Genomic DNA, 7,894 nt, shown 5'->3' with positions numbered 1-7,894 from the left:
AAGTGGAATTTGGAAATTTTATCAATTCTCCTACTATGACTTTACAGTTTGCTTTGGATTTGTCAGAAGAGTATGCTCAGATAGTTCTTACAAAAACTTGAAAAGTCTATAGGAAATTAAAGTTCAAATTTCCAAATGGGAACAATCCATTTTTCCTGTATAGGGATGTAAGGTAGCATGAAAACTAAATGTTCGAGTTCCTTTGCTAACAACCATACATCAAGCCCCAAATTAATTTTTTTCATATAAAGTTTCCCTTGTTTATTTTTCTTAATAAAATAAAATAGTAAACAAAAGAGGGTTAAGGGGAAGAGGAGGAAGGGAGGGAGAAAAGGAAGTACAATCCTAACAATACCCTTATCTTAAGAAAAGGAAATCAAAGAACCTTAAGGAATTGCATTGTCTTTGTTTTCTTTTGTAAAAATTAAAATTGTGAAACTCTATGGTTTAATTTCCAGAATACTCATATGAGGACATGATACCAAGTAGATATGTATCACCTTCTTTGATCATATATTATGAGCTGAAAATGGGTATATTTGGATTATTTCCCATCTAGTTAAAAACATAAATACACACTCACAATAAGAATTTTTTAAAATGACACCAAAATTAACAACTTCATAAAGTAAAGCTGTGAAATTATTCAAGCTAACTCTTTTTAATGATAAAGAACATTTTTATTGAATATTAGGTAACCTGTCAAAATAGATTGTTACTTAAATTCCTAAATCTTTTGACTTTTCTCTTCATCCCGTTTCACTGAATGAATTTAACTCATAAAAGAGGAAATGTAGAATTAGAATTTTGAGTGACTTGCTTAAGACTGCATAAAAACATAGGAATCATAATTGTGGAGAGCTGGTGCCTTGGTGGGGTGTAGTGACATAGATCCGGAGATCCTAAACTTCTGAATCACATACAGTATTGTAAACCAGTGTTACCTCAATAAAAGAAAAAACACAGAGTGAGGACTAGGTGTACATGCGTAATCTGATGCCATTTCAAAGAGACATTTTTTCTTCTTTTGGATGTTCAGTAAAATTCAGGCTACATGTTACTGTCCCAACATTGAAAACTGTAATTATTGCTACAGCCCAGTTTCCTTATTTTGATCCATCTTAGGCATTCCATCTAGAAGTTTATAATTTTAAATGATAGCATCATTTAACTTCTACTTGATTTTGAAATTTCTTTCATTTTTGGTTATTTTAAAATGCATGTAAGGATTTAGAGCTCTGCAGTTTTTCCCAATGAACGTCTTCACGCTGGCGCCACATGAACAGTCTCTCCAGCCAGAGCTCCCCTCCCATCTCCCACACAGCCACTGGCAAAAATATCTAACCTCAAATGTCACAAAACATAAGCCTCATCTTTCTTTTGTAGAGCAAGGATGCTTAAGGGATTTTTTTCTTCGTTGTTTTTTCCTTGGAATAAGGAATTGAATTCATTTCATCATGCAATTAGAAAAAATCTTCATGAATTCTTATGTCCCTGTATCCCTTTATTTTCATTTCCTGCTTTTCACTCTTTCTCTCTACTCCTTCTCATCCACCTCCCCATCTTCTTTCTTTCTTATTCCTCAAAAGAAACTACTTTATTTTCCAGTAACTGAAATTAAGAAGGGTAAACCAAAACTTGGAAACAGAAGAAAACACTAGCTGTAGAAATATATATCAGACTTTAAGATAATATTTTCTCAACATATCTTCCCATTATTGAATTGATAGCTTAAGATTATATTTCTATATGTATATAATCATATGTTGGCCTTCTTTTATCTTTATTCTTAACCCATGAACACAGAGATAAATGCATTCTTACAATATAAGAATTATTCTAAATATACATAAAGTTGGAAAATGAGAGATGGGAAGGCCATCAAAATGGGAAAAAAACAAATTTGCTGAAGCTTTATTTGAGAGGTACAAAGTTCCTTTCAGAAGTCTACAATTCTCTGTAAAGTGTGTGCTTTGTCAGAAGCAGCTACACAGCCCTATACTGATCTCTGCAATTGCCAGAAGAATCAATGAGCAAAACAATATGCCACCTTTGTCTCAGTAAGGTTTAGCAAGTAATTTCACAGAAGTAAATGAACTGCTAGGTGACAAGTTAGGTGTTTATGTGCTTAACACATAGTTGATAAGAAGGAATTTTTCTGCATCATTAGAAAAAGAAAAATTACTAGAAGACATCAGATGAACATGATTTTTCATTATGAGTAAACCGTAACCTAAGTCAAAAAGGCTTCTGTTCATTTGAAACAATGGTTTGCAACAGCCAATGGCAAGACGGCAATGCTGACCATGCAGGCTGCTGAGGTCAGTCTTCCGTGGTCACTTCCAGTGGTTCTATGCTCCAGATTTGACCTCCATGAGCAATTGTAGCATTAGGAGCCCTGGGCACAGCAAACTGCTCTGCACTTGGATTTTAAAAAGCAGGTGTAACTGGAAGAGACTGAGTGGGTCTGCATCTTCTAGGGAATATTTCAAGGGGCCTGACAGCCGCAGGCCTGTGCTCAAGGGACAATTCTCAGGTGAGAGGTCCAAGGCAAAGGCAAATGACCTGCCTCAGGGCTGTGCTTTATTTTGCCGAGGCACTTCCCTCAAGAAGAACCCCCGCACATAAATCAGAGGCAAAGCCTGTCTCCACAGAGGCAAGATGCAGCTGAAGGCGTGAAGGAGCCATTGTGTGTAGCACTTGGCTGGGTGTTGAGGGTGTGATTATAGGCTGGAAAAATTCAGCCTTGCAGAGGTTCAAGTGCCTGATTATAAAACAGCCATTAATAGGGCAGCCCAAATGCAAAGCACTGAAATAATGAATACGTTTACAGGACAAATGGAATTAATTTACAATATATAGAAGGCAGTCTGCCCAATTATTCAGCTCTTTTGATAAGTAAAATAATTAAAAGGACACATATTTTACTAAATCTGTATGAATTTTTTTTCAACAGATTTCTTGAACTCCTTTTGGAACTAGAGGTATGACATGCTTTTTTAACTTGACAAAAACTACTATATGTATTAGTTGTCCACTCTAACACAAAGAATTGGGCTAAATAATGAAGTATAAGCAGGGACCTTAGCTTTAAAATCTGTTTTAAAGACACCTATTTTGAGTCTGTGAAATAAATTCTGTGACAGGAAGCTACCATTTCATTGATAGATTTGTTGAAAATACACAAGAAAATCCATAGCACAGCAAAAATTCAAATGTTTCAGCTCTGTGAGTGATGCGACATGTGGCACGCCCTTAAATAAATCATTGTATATTTTCTTAAGTAAAACTTTCCACATGTCCTTTCAAAAGTGATCTGTGTGTTGTTGCCATAATGGTTGTAGACTGGGAGGAAAACCTAGTGTTTCTTTCCTTTTCACTGCATTCGTAATGTATACTGTCAACCAATCCAGAGACTACAACAAATAACTTGTATAGAATATCATGCACAAGTCAGAGATTCTTCTGTTTTAACTCTCTCAGTATCTCTCTGTACCTCAATTAAGTAGCTGATTCAGTAGGTCTTGTCACATCCACAGTTTTATAAACAGCCTGAATGATTTCTCTAACTCAGCTCCTTATCTCTTATCACCTCACTCTGCTGCAATATCATGTGCCTGCTTAACATTAATAGAGGATGGCAAACAGTGGCTAGCCTCGGGGCTTAACACATACTGTTCCTTCTCTCTAGAATGTTTAGCCATCAGTTAGCTCTATGATTCATTCATCTCACTTGACTTACATCTTCAGTCAGAGGTTAACTTAGCAAGTTCTCTTCCACTCCATGAAAAACAGTACTCTAGTGGTGATACACTTATTCGGGTTTTCTTTTGCTTAATTGTGAATATCACCATAAGACATTACACTAATTAATGATGTCATTTAAAAAAACAGATAATGGACACCTGATAGGTCTTTAGAAAGAGCAAGAACAAAATACACAAATACCCTTCCCCTCTTGCAGGTTACATTTCACTATGGAAAATGCAACATAGACAAGAAAAATAGGTCTTAAAATTAAGATATGTTATATAGTGATGAGAATGAAAGGTTTTTAAAAGTAGAACAAGAGGCCCTCCCTGGTGGCGCAGCAGGTTAAAGCACAGCACTGAGAAGCTAAAGCCACTTCCGCATGAGTTCGATTCCCGCCTGCCATGGAGGTGACCACATGGCGTGGCAGACCTCTCCTGACCCGCCCGCTGCTCCCCTCAGCAGTGTACTTCGTCGATCTGCCTGTTCTGCTCCCCGCTCTGTCTCTGGTGAAGCCTCTCGCCGCCCCTGAGCCTCTGGCCTGTATCCCAGTTCTGTATGAACAAATAAATAAATCTTAAAAAAAAAAAAAAGTAGAACAAGAAAGTAAATATGAGAGGTGACAAGAAATGGGTTGAAATTTAAAGAAGGAAGTTAGCAGAGGAGACTCTTAAGTAAAACACTGAATGTTGGTAGGAAGGTAACATTTTAGGGATCTATAGAAGGAACTTTTAAGAAGAAATAGCACTCAGAATGGGTTTGGGGGAGGGAGGGTGAGCTACCTTTAGACTATCAGTCCCCTACCTCTAGACTGCAACTCGTATTAGAACAGGGATTTTGTCCGTGTGGCTCAGTACTAAATCCCCAGAGTCTAGAACACAAAGTTCTAGCCAAGCATGTTTGAGTTAATAATTCTCAGTTTACAAATGAAATAATTAAGGCACAAGAGTTAAGGAACCAGCCCCAAGTACCAGCTCCAAGTACCCAGATGAATTTAAGCGGTAGAATTAAGTTTCATACCAAAATACTCGAACCCCACAGACTGTATTCTAATGATTATTTTGTTTCCATAGAGTGTAAAATTCTCTCTGAAAGTAAGCACACAGGGTATGGAGAGTAAACAGCTGGACCAGGACTCCGTAAAGACCATGAAGAGAGGAACAGAAAGGGACTACTCTGGATTACCTACTTTCATTCCCAATTCTAAGCTGATACTCAGCAAGGTTAACACTTTTCCCAGGGTTAAGTTCAGCATTATCTGTATGGAAGCTATGAGAGACTGGCAATGTCCCTTCGCTTGGTCTCAGCTTGCAAAATGAAAAGGTGGCTAGAAAAATCCCTAAATCATTACTTTTCCATTTTAATGGTCATTTTATTTTTAATTGAGTTCCTGAAAATACTCTGGAAAATTCTGAACAATACTTGGCCAATAAAGACATGAATAGAAATATCCACAAAGAGAAATGATTACAAACATTCTAAGAAGTAAGGGGGTTTGAAGAGCAAACAGGGCTAACAACTTATACATCAGGGAAACAGCACACAAGTGTCCACCTGCCTGGCTGGAACACAAGGCAAGGAGGGAGGGAAAGAAGATACGTTCTGAGCTCAGAGGAGTATCAGGAATTTCCAACACCATGGCACTGAATTTGGATCCTACTCTACACTGGGTAGTTGTTGGGCAGCTGTCAGGGTAGGTATGCATAGTTCATGTTGTCACTAGTATTTCTCAAGCATGGGTTACGGCAGAAAAATAATCAGTTTCTTGTGTTCAGATGCTGCCTTTGACATGAATTGTTTCAAGTCAAAATGAAGAAAGAAGAGTCTGCTTTATTAAATGACTGGAATAAACTGCATGGACGCAAAAATAACACAGAAGAGACTTGCTATTTTCTGTCCTGCACTAGTTCACTGGAAACTGTGAAGCAGGTTAGTCCACTCTCGCATAGCTTACCACAGAGTGGAAGACATATTAAATAAACAACACAGGAACTTATTCCCTAAATCACCTGATATTGTATAAGGTGTAAGAGTTAAAAACAACTCTCAACTGAATATGGTAAATTTTGGAATTTGCGAAAGACTGTAAACAAGAATGGCAATTGTGGAAAAGATCTGCAGGTTCCTTTACATGCTGGGTTCAGTGGTCAAGAAATAAAGGAACAATAAAAGCTGTTTATAGAAAAAAAAAAAAAAAACAAAACCAAAAACCAAAAGCTGTTTATAGAGCAGCCTAATGCCCTTATTTCTTCCCTCCCTTCCCTTCCCACCTCTTGTCTTCCTCTTCTCTCTTTGTACATTTTAAAGGAATCATCTTTGTGAAATCTCAAAAAGCTTCCCTTACAGATTGTTATTCACTGGTTGTACACTCTATTGTATTTCTTGATGACTCACTTGCTGGACAACCCAGGGTTGTCTTCATTTTTCACTGGAGATTATACTTGTACTCCAGAGTTGCATATAGTTCACAGGGTCAGTAGCACATTAGTACATCAACAGTGAGGCACATTAAACAATTAATATATAGGATCCAGCAACAGCTTATAAAATGCACTGACAATTTAGTAGGAATCCATTTTTGAACAGATGAATCAAAAAGAAAAAAATGTTGAGCACAGATAGATACTCTATATATTTCACTATATTAGAAAATTTCAGCCACTTTCAAATCCAAATATTGATGTTAAACAGAATCAATAAATTTGACCTACAGGAAACTGTGGTACCATTATCAAGAAAAGTAACCAAATCCTATAATTTACTATTATTTACTAATACACAGAATCTAAAGATATATTCATTGATTTTGAAAAAAACAAAGGCAATTATTGTACTATTGGCTTGGTATGTGCTTGCATGTAGATCACATGTATCTATATCTTGGTGACAGACTTATATATATGTTTTAAAAACGCCATTGCATTGCTTTAAGTAGTAATTTATTTTTTCAGAAGTAAAGTAACAGGTCTTCTATAAATATATTTTCCATTCCTAACTGATCTTTATATTTTCTGAGTAGTGAAAATGATAGAACCTCCCACTCCTGCTATGTTCCCCCATATTTTCCCTTTCTATCTTACTGATACTCATCATGTTTTTAAATTAAGACTTTACTTTATACACCTACCCTAGAAGTTAATATATATATATATATATATATTAAATTGAATATTAAACATTAAACATTAGCATTGAACATAAATTGAATATTAAACTTTTGGATCTCACTTTCCATACTTTTATTCAGTTAATATTTGGCAGTGACAGGGGAAGACAGTGTTATAATAAAAGGTTTCTGCACAAACTTGAAAAAATTGAAAATATAAAAGTATTTCTAATAATCACAACTTAATTTTCTATCAAAAAATGACTATACAACTGGTTGATGGCAGTTTTTTTGAAATTTGATGAGAGATAATTATTTCTAATTTATATGAAAATAATCTATGCAATTAGTTAATCCATTATAACAAGACTCAAGTTCATTTATTTAGATACAGAAAATAACAACAATCATGTTCTTTTCTAAATGAAGTTGTCTTATCCTACTATTTCAGAATGCATGCATTTTTAAGTAATATTCACATTAGGATTATAAATATAGTATGTTTCTATTTTTCTCTTTTCTATTTTGCTTGTATCTAAAACATTTTAGTATTATTATAAGAAAATATTTTTCCTTTATTTTAGCATTAAGTAATCATTAAGCTCCATTCTTCTATGTTAATGAGAACAAAGGTAAAGGGAATGAAATTAAATGGATAAAAACAATTTACTTTTCAAGAGAGGGAAACAATGTGATAATTGATGAGAGAAACAGGAGAGGTATTATTAGTAGCATTGGTATCTAATTTTTTTCAGGTGGAAATGAAGTCCAGTATGAGACGGGAGATAAAAACAAAAACATGGTCCATGGTCATGAAAAGAAGAAATAATGTCTTTCTTTAATAAAAATGTAGGAGCGAATAGGGTTGGATTTTTAAAACTGTATTCATATAGGTATGTATTTTAACATTTACAGAGAACTTTGTTCTTTTTTGGAAAGACATAGCAATGTGAGGAGAAGAGATTTTGATGAAAAGACTAGAGGGTGAAATTTTTAAGTCACATAAAAGGAAAGGTAATTTCATTCATTTGTACCTAT

The sequence above is a fragment of the Condylura cristata genome, unplaced genomic scaffold, assembly GCF_000260355.1.
Source record: "Condylura cristata isolate star-nosed mole 26May11 unplaced genomic scaffold, ConCri1.0 scaffold00018, whole genome shotgun sequence".
Taxonomy (NCBI): Eukaryota; Metazoa; Chordata; class Mammalia; order Eulipotyphla; family Talpidae; genus Condylura; species Condylura cristata.
This window is presented reverse-complemented; position numbering follows the sequence as displayed.